The sequence below is a fragment of the Capsicum annuum genome, chromosome 9 (assembly GCF_002878395.1).
Source record: "Capsicum annuum cultivar UCD-10X-F1 chromosome 9, UCD10Xv1.1, whole genome shotgun sequence".
Taxonomy (NCBI): Eukaryota; Viridiplantae; Streptophyta; class Magnoliopsida; order Solanales; family Solanaceae; genus Capsicum; species Capsicum annuum.
In genome coordinates this window covers 214902412-214913203 of record NC_061119.1, presented here as the reverse complement: position 1 = coordinate 214913203, position 10792 = coordinate 214902412, and the positions used below count along the sequence as shown (strand labels likewise).

General features: G+C 37.1%; 2 pseudogenes; one reads left to right on the top strand and one right to left on the bottom strand.

Moving 5' to 3' along the window:
* Positions 1 to 2132: 2132 nt before the first annotated feature.
* LOC107841132 lies at positions 2133 to 4592 on the bottom strand (annotated as a pseudogene).
* A 2003-nt stretch (positions 4593 to 6595) lies between these two features.
* LOC107840997 lies at positions 6596 to 10005 on the top strand (annotated as a pseudogene).
* The last annotated feature ends 787 nt before the right edge of the window (positions 10006 to 10792 follow it).

Below are 10792 nucleotides of genomic sequence, written 5' to 3'. Positions count from 1 at the left end.
GCATCACTTAAAGTTTTGAGTTACAAAGGAAATGAATTTGACAAATTTATTATTCATAAGTTTTGAGTTACAAAGGAAATGTATTTGACAAATTCATTATTCATTAAGTTTTGAGTTACAAAGGAAATGTATTTGACAAATTCATTATTCATTAAGTTTTACGTTATAGGTTCTTGAAAGAATGACATTTTTTGTTTTAAAACATGCATGAAGCTATTAACTATTACTTAATTAATATACTTCTCATGCATGAAACTTTCATCCTATAAATATTGTTTTCTTTGGCTTGATAAGACAAGCACTCAAAACTACTTTCCCCTTGAAAAACACTTGAGAGACATTGATCAAATGGTGAAATCACCAATTCAAGAATAGAAGAGCAACATACTTGAATTCTACATGTTTTTTCGCTTAGTTGAATCCCGAAGATAAAGTTGTCACTTGTTCTTCCGTTTGCTCGTGGGAGAGACTCCAACTATCTTCAAGAAGCGTATTATCGTACCTCTAAGCCAAGAAAGTTTTATTTTGAATTTCTTGTACAATTATCATTATTGTTCTAACATCTCATTTCCCTAATGCACATCATACAGTGGCTCGATCACATCATAATGATGATGATGATGAAGAAGAAGATTCAGATGTTGATGTTGCAAAAGATGATGATGATGATGATTCAGATGTTGATGTTGCAAAAGATGATGATGATGATTCAGATGTTGATGTTGCAGAAGATGATGATAATGAAGATTCTGATGCTGATGCTGCAAAACATGATGATAATTACGATCTTAATTGGTTGTTCGATGTTCAGAATAACCTGTAATGTAAACGGAAACAATGGATTAACAATTTGATACTGTTATAGACTACTGATGCTAGTTCATCACCCTACCTTTTTTCATAAATGTAAATGTATTATGTTATTTGGTTTTATAGAGTCCATGAAGCGTGTTGTGTCTATATCCCATATAGAAATTAATTATTTTTTAAAAAAATACATATAATATAGTCAAAAAGATATAAAAATAAAAAGATTCGAACAATCATCTTTTTGATATATCTCTATGGTCTTTATAGGGCTCTTCTAACCCCTGTGCATCGTCAGTTGAAAGATCATGACAACAACCATCTTTTGAAACGAACCCATTCTAATTTTTCTTTTGGTCTTTATGATTCAATTTATTCTGTTCTCTAATCAGAGCTTATTCATATCAAATTACTCAAAGTCTTGGAGTTGAGACACATAGAGATTGATACATCAGGCTTTTGATTTGTAGACTTGTGTAGTTGCTTGTCAATCATCAGAACTAATTTCAGTTTCACTCATATGAATGGAATACAACAGTTTTCTCAAAAAATAACTTGTTTATCAAGGATTTAGACATGTACAAATTTGCTAGTCTTTTCCAAATACTTTCGAAAACAGCCTCTCTACCTCCACGAGGTAGTGATAAAGTTTGTGTACACTCTACCTTTTCCAGACCTCACTTGTGGGATGTCACTGGGTATGTTGCTGTTGTTGTTGTTCCAAGTTCAAATCATCGGTAACTATATGTTTATTCTTTGTGTAGAACTTATACTAGGTAACTACACAACAAAATTTTTCGACGAAGGGTGTGCTGACTACCCTTTGATATAGGTGGTTCCGTCCATGCTACAGCTAATCGAGTTACAGAACTGTAGTTCAAAACTAGTGGCTTCTGCTGGACGAATTCAAGAAGAACAAGAATACAAAGGAAACAAAGCTGTGGGGTTCGTACTTACAATGATCCAGGTGAACACAATCAGTAGTGTACACAGAACTTCTTGTTGTGAACCCGGCTATCATAGATAATACTAATGGGCCAGATATGCGTATCATATCCTTCAAAAGTGGTTCATTTTTGAAGGATTTGACACGGCTACGGCATCTTTTTTGGAGAGTACAAGCAACATAGAAAACGTCCGTTTTCAACTTTTACACCTTCAATGAAGATTCTATGAGGCTGGATAGCCCATAGTTAAGAATCAAGTTCTTGTTCACCATAGACAGAATTAAACGTGAAAAGAAACACAACTATTCACAGAAATTTGCAGGTTTCGACCATCCATGATGTACAAGTTAACAAGGAAACAAAGCGTAAAGTTGTGCATCAAGAGAATATCAATCAGAGGATGGCCCCGGAGAACTCGAATGACTTCTCTGTCTCTTCCAGACAATGGTTCTTCTCCTCTCTAGTCCAGTTCTGAGCAAAAGCATCAATGAAAATGGATCATGTAAAGTCGTTAATAACAACTTAGGTGAAAGAATACGATAATAGTTTTAAACAGTCGAAAAATTGTAAAGAGGGGATGAAGGATTATACTTCTGCAACTTTGTTCAGCTTATCTATAACATTCTGCAGCAGCAGAGAAAGTTCGCCGTCCCATTTGTAGAATTCCAGCTCTTTCTTGTCTAGTATCTTTTCAGCTACCTATAAAGCAAGAAGAAGCAAGATTGTGGACAGTAAATGGTTACCTTTTTTCCTTTAATGTTCGTAGGTCTACGAAGGAAAAGAAACAATGCAATAGGGCCTCTACGACAGCACTAGTTTAACGAAGGAATTTGTATTGGCAGTTTAGGAGTACTCCATGTTACATTTCTTCTAATCTGAATTTATCGTCTGCCGGACATTTTTAACACTGATGAATACTGAAATTTTCATTTTTACAATGTTGTTTAGTTTGCTTGCTACTGTTATCATAATTTCAACAAACTAAGTGATCATAATGACATGAACTAGTAATATTTCAACTACCATCAAAGTTGAAGTACTAACGAGTAAAAGGGGTCGAACGGCAATATGGTAAGAAGGTGAAAAATGTAATTCAGAAAATTCTAAGACCTATGAACTAAGTTGTTTGTGACAGAAGCGTAATGTTGTGGTATGAACTAAACTATACACCCTCACATCCATGTGAAACTATGGCGTAACAATTGAGTTTACTGAACCATGTTCTCCACATGAAGTTGCCTAGGATACCCTTCAAAAAGAAAAAGATTTACGATGGTGGTTCGGAGTCTAGCTTGTGCTCACTTTGGCTATTCCACTGAGTATCTGCTAACTCTCACCAGCACAGATATGGGGTAACTCTACCTAGCAACGCTTAGGTAAACGGAATGAACCGCCTAGTGTTTTTTATTTTTTTGCCACTGCTCGGATTTAAACCTCATCATATTTCTCCTCCCACTACATTGACTACTAAACCACACCCTTGGGTGTCCTCAGATACCCTTCAAATTATGACTTAAAAATAACTTCGAATTTCGCTCATTCCATATTTCTATGATGAAAATCTAGCTTTATATATCACAGTATCAGAAGTAAAATGTATAATAATACTAAAAAATTCAAAGACGACATTACTAACCTTTCTGCCTATCATGCGACCTCCAGCTGAATGTGCAAAGTAGGTGTTGTAAAAATGGAAAATAAATGCTTGAGGATCCTTTTCTGATAGCTCCTCTAAGTAACGAGCATAGCTTATGCCAGGAGTTGATGGTTCTGGGTGTTAGAGTGGGTAAAAAGTCCCACATTGGTTGGGGAATGGACTAGTAGTTTGCTTATATAGACTTGGGTAATCCTCACCTCTTGAGCTAGCTTTTGAGGTTGAGTTAGGCCCAAGAATGTTCTTGACATGGTATCAGAGCCAGATCCATCTCCGTTTTGGGCTCCCGGTCCACGCGCCAATGCCAGGTGGGCCTGGGCGTGGGGGGTGTGAGTGGGTAAAAAGTCAACCATTGGTAGGGGAATGGACTGATAGTTTGCTGAATATAAACCAATAATTGAGTATTGCGGCGGTACAGAGATTGGTGGCTCCTTCGTCTCTGGGTCAATGTTGCAGCCCCAGTCTTTAGCCGCTTTCAGCACCCCAGTCATGGGGATGAATATCTTTGTCTGATGGGAAGAGCTAGCTTTTGGAATTGAGTTAGGCCAGTTGGGCCTGGGCGTGAGGAGGGTGTTAAAGTGGGTAAAAAGTCCCACATTGGTTAGGGAATGGACTGGTAGTTTGCTTATATAAACTTGGGTAATCCTCACCTCTGGGGAAAGACCCGGACATTGAGAGGCGGACAAGGAGGTTATATCGCTCTAAAATAGGTACTGATAACGAACCACAAGCCCTGAGCTAGCTTTTTAGTTTGAGTTAGGCCCAAGGTCCATTCTTGACACCGGCATGGCATGACCATGTTGCCTAAACCATTCCAAATCCTTTGCTAAGACCTCTGACCTTTCTAATCCTGTGTGACTGAACTCAGCTGCCTAAACCATTCCAAATCCTTTGCTAAGACCTCTGACCTTTCAAATTCTGTGTGACTGAACTCAACATATGCAGTCAAACGAATGAGCGCTAAGATTGCGTTTTTCTACCAAGGCATTTATTTATACGTCTCTGTGGAGAATGTTTTCTTGAAAATTGGAAGGCACAAATGTCTTTGCTGTATGTCAAAATTAATCACTTTGTGGTGTAAATTACATTAGTGTAAAGCCTTACTAAACATAAAGGGATACACCTTTCCGATGAATCATTGCTTCCTTTTGTAAGAGGTACTTGATGGCTATAAATACCTGCATTTTTTGAGAATTAGACACAGGTGTGACAACCTTTTTAAAGAGTTCCAGCAACTTAGATATATAGTACAAGTCTGTATGATCCAAATATCATCCTAAGAAAACATTACTAAGTAAGCAAAGCGGAGCCAGGATTTTTAGTCTATGGTTCTGAACCGTAATCGTTTTATGGGAGTTAAATATTTTCACATACTAAATACGAAAAAGCTACTGATTTTTGCCGAATACATCAAATGCCTTCCTCGAGTAGGAGTGAACCCGATGTTAAATCTCTTCAATGCAAGAGGTTAACTGGCAAATAACGAGCTCAAACTGAAGAAAATATTTTCTGATCATAAGATGCAGAGTAGATTGAATACAGAGGAGGAGATCAATAACTGCTACTACCTAATCCTCTATATATAGACAAGAGCTCTTCTAGAATCTTCCTAAAAGTTGATGAATTAAGTTAGCTTAACTAACTGCTCCTAACTAACCGCTGTGTACGGCTCATCACTTAGTGTACTGCTGTACACTTCACTAATTGCCCAACACCCGACCACTTCACGCTGAAGGTTATACTGATCTACGAACCACTCTTCTCTTTGATTTGTCCTCCCTGACCTCTCTTAAGCCTTTCAACGATCGTTTAGGTAGCATTAAGTCAGGCTTTGTCCCTGTCAGTAAGGACCATTTAGCAACGGCATAGCAACATGGAATGCAGTGCGACTCGTTAGCTGCTCTGTGACACTGATTAACAACACTGATGGACCTTAGGTCTAACTCAACCCAAAAGCTAGCTGAAGAGGTGAGGATTGATGGAGATCATATAAAGAGGCCAAATGCTCCTTAAACATGATAAAGACTAATAAATTACCTGATCGGCTTCAAGCAATGTGTGACTTCCAAGGAGATGTGACCTCTTTCGTATTGTAACATATTTTTGAGTTGATAGAATTTTTAGTAATATTACTCAGTTGGGCATTACTAAATTTTTGAGTTCACGAGCTCACAATGGTTAACACGCACTCATTTTATTTGGTAACGTTATTTATTAAATGAATGGAGATGTGCATTTATATGGTGATTCTCTTGTTTTAGTTTTAAAAGCAATTACTAATAAAGATTGAAGTTCAAAGATTTCATCATAGTTCTTACTGTTTAAATTTTAATTACTATGTTTTAGCATTATTCTTTAGCTTTCAAGGAGATGTAATTTCTCTATATCTTAAATAAGGGGCATCTATTTCTCGACTGCTTCGAACTGTTTATCTTTAGGAAAGGGTCTATCGGAAACATCGTCTCTACCTCTGACATAACGATAAGGTTTTGCGTATATTCTACCCTCTCCAGATCCCACTATGTGTATAAAGCACAACATTTTTTCCAAAGTGCATCTTTTTTTTTTTTGGCAGAGATAAAGGACCATTTATGTTCAACATTATATTATAGGGACCTAAGTGAACCTACTATGTAAAGTTAAGGGACTGTTTGGGCTGATAAATTCTGCGGATATCATTTCAGCCACTCAAATTTTATCTTGGTTAGGTACTCTTATCTTTTGTTCTTTACACATTTGATTACTGTTACTCATAATATTGTCATTTCTTTTATCCTTTTCTCAAATATGTCTTTCAGTGATTTTGAAGCTGTATGATCTGCCATTGAAAGGTTAATTTCCCTTAATTATTCTCTCATTTAATTAAAGTTTTAAAGCTAAAAGGTTAGTGGCTCTTTGTACTATGTATATAGTTATGTTGCTCGAGCTCCTCAAAAATAACGTTGATTACGTGTTGTATCCTTCAAAAGTTGTGCATTTTTCTAAGGATCTGACACGGTTGTGGCAACTTTTTTAAAGAGTCGTCCCAGCAACATAGAAAACACTGCCTAAGTAAGCGAAGCGGAGTTTTGAACCACAATCTTTTTTGCTTACTGGGAATTAAATTATTTTTACGCATTAAATGAGCTAAAGCTACTGAGTTTGGTACTGAACTCACTGTTACCCTGTAATAGCTATGATTAAGGCAAATGCATTACCTGATCTTATTTAGTTTATGCGTGCCTTTTCTGCAAATTTGTGTATCTCGTTATTTGTAATACCATTGACCTCTTGCAAGCCGCAGCTTTCAGGTCATAACCACAAAGGAAACAAGTGAGAATACAGTAGATATGGCTCATGCAGGTGTGGCTTCTCTTATGAGAACAATAGAATCGCTCTTGACATCCAATTCGCCGATGCAATCTCTAATCTGTGATCACAGAGAAGAACTTTGCGCTCTTCGTGAAAAAGTTAGTTCCCTGGAAGTATTTGTCAAGAACTTTGAGAAAAACAAAGTTTTCGGAGAAATGACGGATTTTGAAGTAGAGGTAAAAGAAGTTGCAAGTGCTGTTGAATACAGAATTCAACTGAGACTAACAGAAACTGTACTGGGAGTAAATAAAAGACAGAAAAAAAAGGTGTGTCGAAAGTTTCGTGAAAGCCTGCAAAAAGTAGCAAAGGACATGGATCGTATCTGGAATGAGTCGACAGAGCTTCAGGATAAAGGGAAAGAAATATCAAAGGAATCATTGGTTCATGAATTTTCAAGTTCAACAAACGATATTCTGAATGTTAGCAACAATATGGTTGGACGTGATGATCAAAAGGAACGCTTGTTAGAAGATCTGACTGTAAGCTACTCTGGCGAACCCAAAGTCATCCCGATTGTCGGGATGGGAGGCATAGGTAAAACAACCTTAGCGAAAGAAGTTTACAATCATGAATCAATTCTATGCCGTTTTGATGTTCGTGCCTGGGCTACTGTATCTCAACAGCACAACAGAAAGGAAATTTTGCTGGGCCTTTTGCGATCGACGATCAAAATAGATGACACGAGGGGTGAAGCAGAGCTAGCAAACGTACTGCAGAAAAGTTTAAAGAGAAAGAGGTACTTAATTGTCTTGGATGATATCTGGAGTTGTGAAGTGTGGGATGGCGTGAGATGATGCTTTCCAACTGAAGACAATGCAGGGAGTCGAATACTGTTGACTACCCGTAATGATGAAGTAGCTTGTTATGCTAGTATAGAGAATCTTTCTTTGCGTATGAGCTTTATGGATCAAGATGAGAGTTGGATTCTTTTCAAAACTGCAGCATTTTCCGGTGAAGCATTACCATATGAGTTCGAGACTGTTGGGAAGCAAATCGCAGATGAATGTCACGGGTTACCACTAACTATTGTCGTGGTTGCTGGACTTCTCAAATCTAAAAGGGCAATAGAAGATTGGGAAAGTGTAGCTAAAGATGTCAAGTCATTTCTCACAAATGATCTTGACGAACAATGTTCACGTATGATTGGGTTGAGTTACAATCACTTGACTAGCTATCAAAAGACTTGTCTACTGCATTTTGGAATTTTTCGAGAAGACAGTGAGATACCAGCGAAGAATTTGATGAGATCATGGATAGCTGAGGGGTTCCTAAAGTTGGAAAATGATTTGGAAGGAGAGGCTGAGAAGTATTTGGAAGAGCTTGTCGATAGATGTCTAGTCCTCGTCTGCAAGAAAAGTTTAGATGGAACAAAAATTAGATCATGTAGGGTTCATGATCTAATATATGACCTGTGCGTGAGAGAAATTCAAAGGGAGAACATTTTTATCATGAACGACATTGTGCTTGACCAATCAGTTTCAGAATGGGGACCTCTCAGTATGCAAAAAATGCAGCCCTTTAAACGCGTGAATGGTGATAAAATTGATTATTGTCCCAATGGTCTTTATAGGGCTCTTCTTACCCCTGTACATCGTCAGTTGAGAGATGATAACAACAACGATCTCTTGAAACGAACCAGTTCTATTTTCTCTTTTCGTCTTAAGAATTCCTATTTTCCTCTCAAATCAAATCTTATTCATTTCAAATTACTCAAAGTCTTGGAGTTGAGAAACATAGAGATTGATAATTTCCCTGTACAGATACTAAGCCTCATCTGGTTGAGATACCTATCATTGCTCTGCCCTGTGGATTTTGACATACCTCCAGAAATTTGTAGGTTATGGAATCTGCAGACATTCATTGTTCAAGCGCCACAGAAATTCATTGGTCGATCAGTTTTAATAACTTTTCCTGAGGAAATTTGGGGACTAATGCAATTAAGGCATCTTAAACTGCCCTGATTTTATTTGCCAGATTGCCCAAGTGGATCTGCTGACAAATGGAGTCACATGGGTTTTTCAAACATACAAACTATTTCTTACTTGTCTCCACGTTGTTGCACGAAGGAGGTTATAATGGGGATTCAGAATGTCAAAAAATTAGGAATCAGGGGACGTGGATGTGTGAGAATTCTGGACTCTGGGCTTCTCAACAATCTTGTCCATCTGTAGCGACTTGAAACATTGAGCTTTCACCATTTGCCAGCAAGTGCAAAAGCTTTTCCAGCAACGCTCAAGAAGCTGAAGTTAAGACTTACTGCATTAAGTTGGTCGTACTTGGACATCATAGCTGAGTTGCCTAACCTTGAAGTGTTGAAGCTGATGCCGTATGCTTGTCTTGGCAATGAATGGTATCCAAATGTTAAGGGATTTACTCGATTGAAACTTTTATTAATGAAAGATAATTATCTCAAGTATTGGAAAGCCACAAATGACAATTTTCCTGTTCTTGAGCGCCTTGTGCTTAAAGAATGCCATAATTTGAAAGAGATACCCATTGAGTTTGCAGAAATCCATACACTACAGCTGATTGAGTTTACAAGTTGTCTTCCCGAACTTGGCGACTCTGCTGCACGAATTCAACAAGAACAAGAAGACCTCGGAAACAACCCGGTGGATGTTCGTATCTCCAATCCAAGTAAGTATATCTATAGTATTTATCAAGGTCACACTCTGTTTCTCATTTCCACAGGTCAAGTCATACACAAAAGTTATTTAGCTTTACCCCATATTCTTTCACAGATCTATGTAAGTATATCTATAGTTTTACCAGATTAGCTTTTGAATCTAATAAATTTGGCCATGAAAACTAAAATTTTTTGGAGTTTGAGTTGATTTGATTGTAAATGGGAGATTTTATATTTCTAATTTATTTTGTTATAGTAATACCTGAGTAAGAAGACTTGAGCTCGTCCTAAGTATCGTGGATTCTTCGAGCAGCTTTTGGAAAAAAGAAGACAAGGAAAGGACAAGCAACAAGAGCATTCAATCGGTTTCTATTCAATATGGGGAGTTTGATTCGATAAATTTATGTTGGAACGTCTTCTAGCTTGTTAATTGTTATTGTGCTGTACTTTTTCTCCTACATGGAACAATTTATATTGTGAGAACTGGATGATGATTTCGTTTGATTGGTTTAATAATTATTGTATATGTTTATATCACATATATCCCTGTATGATACTCTCAAGATGCTTAAGTAGAGTCAGATTCAGAATGTTTGTCACACTTTTATATGATTTTCATATATCTGTGTTTGTTCACATGAAGTTAAAGTTGAAAGAAGTGACTTCGGTTGAGCACACTCTAAATCTGCATCTGAATAATGTGACTCGTCGAACTTCTACTGACCCTTTTGGGATTTCATTTCAGTCAAGCAATGTGTGGCTTCCAAGGAGATGTGATTTCTCTAAATTGTAATAATGTGGCTGGATTTGTATTGTAACATATTTTTGAGTTAATAGAATTGTTAGTAATACTACCCATGGTTCTCTACTTTTTCCTCTTTGGTGGCTTGAACTGACAATCTTTTAATTGAATATCTCGTCAATTAAGTCAACGCCTCTGTCGCTTTTTACCTGTGGCAGTAACTATGTGGTAAAATACAAGGGGAAGAGGTTAAAAAACAGATGGCTATAATATTATATTTTCATTGATAGACACAAATCCCAAGGTCAATTTGTTGTTGTCATCCCATTTCTTTAAAGTCAACTTTTTTTTTTTTCATATATACAACTTATTTTGTGTAACTTGATAGCAGACACAATTTCACTTTTCTTTTATGCTTCATCAATTTGTTGTTTGAAACTCATATTCATGTGTCTTTAGTGTATTTTTCTCCTTGAAAGTATTTATCGTAGTACCGTTGGTATTTATCAATGCACTTCTTTTATAACCTATGTTGCTCGGATCCTTTAAAAATATGCAGTACCTATTAATGTCGACAGCTCCAAATGTAACATCCTGGTCTCTCACGTCAGTCTAAGTCCATCGAAGTAACATTGGAACCCACTCGAGGGTTTTGCCCGGTGGTC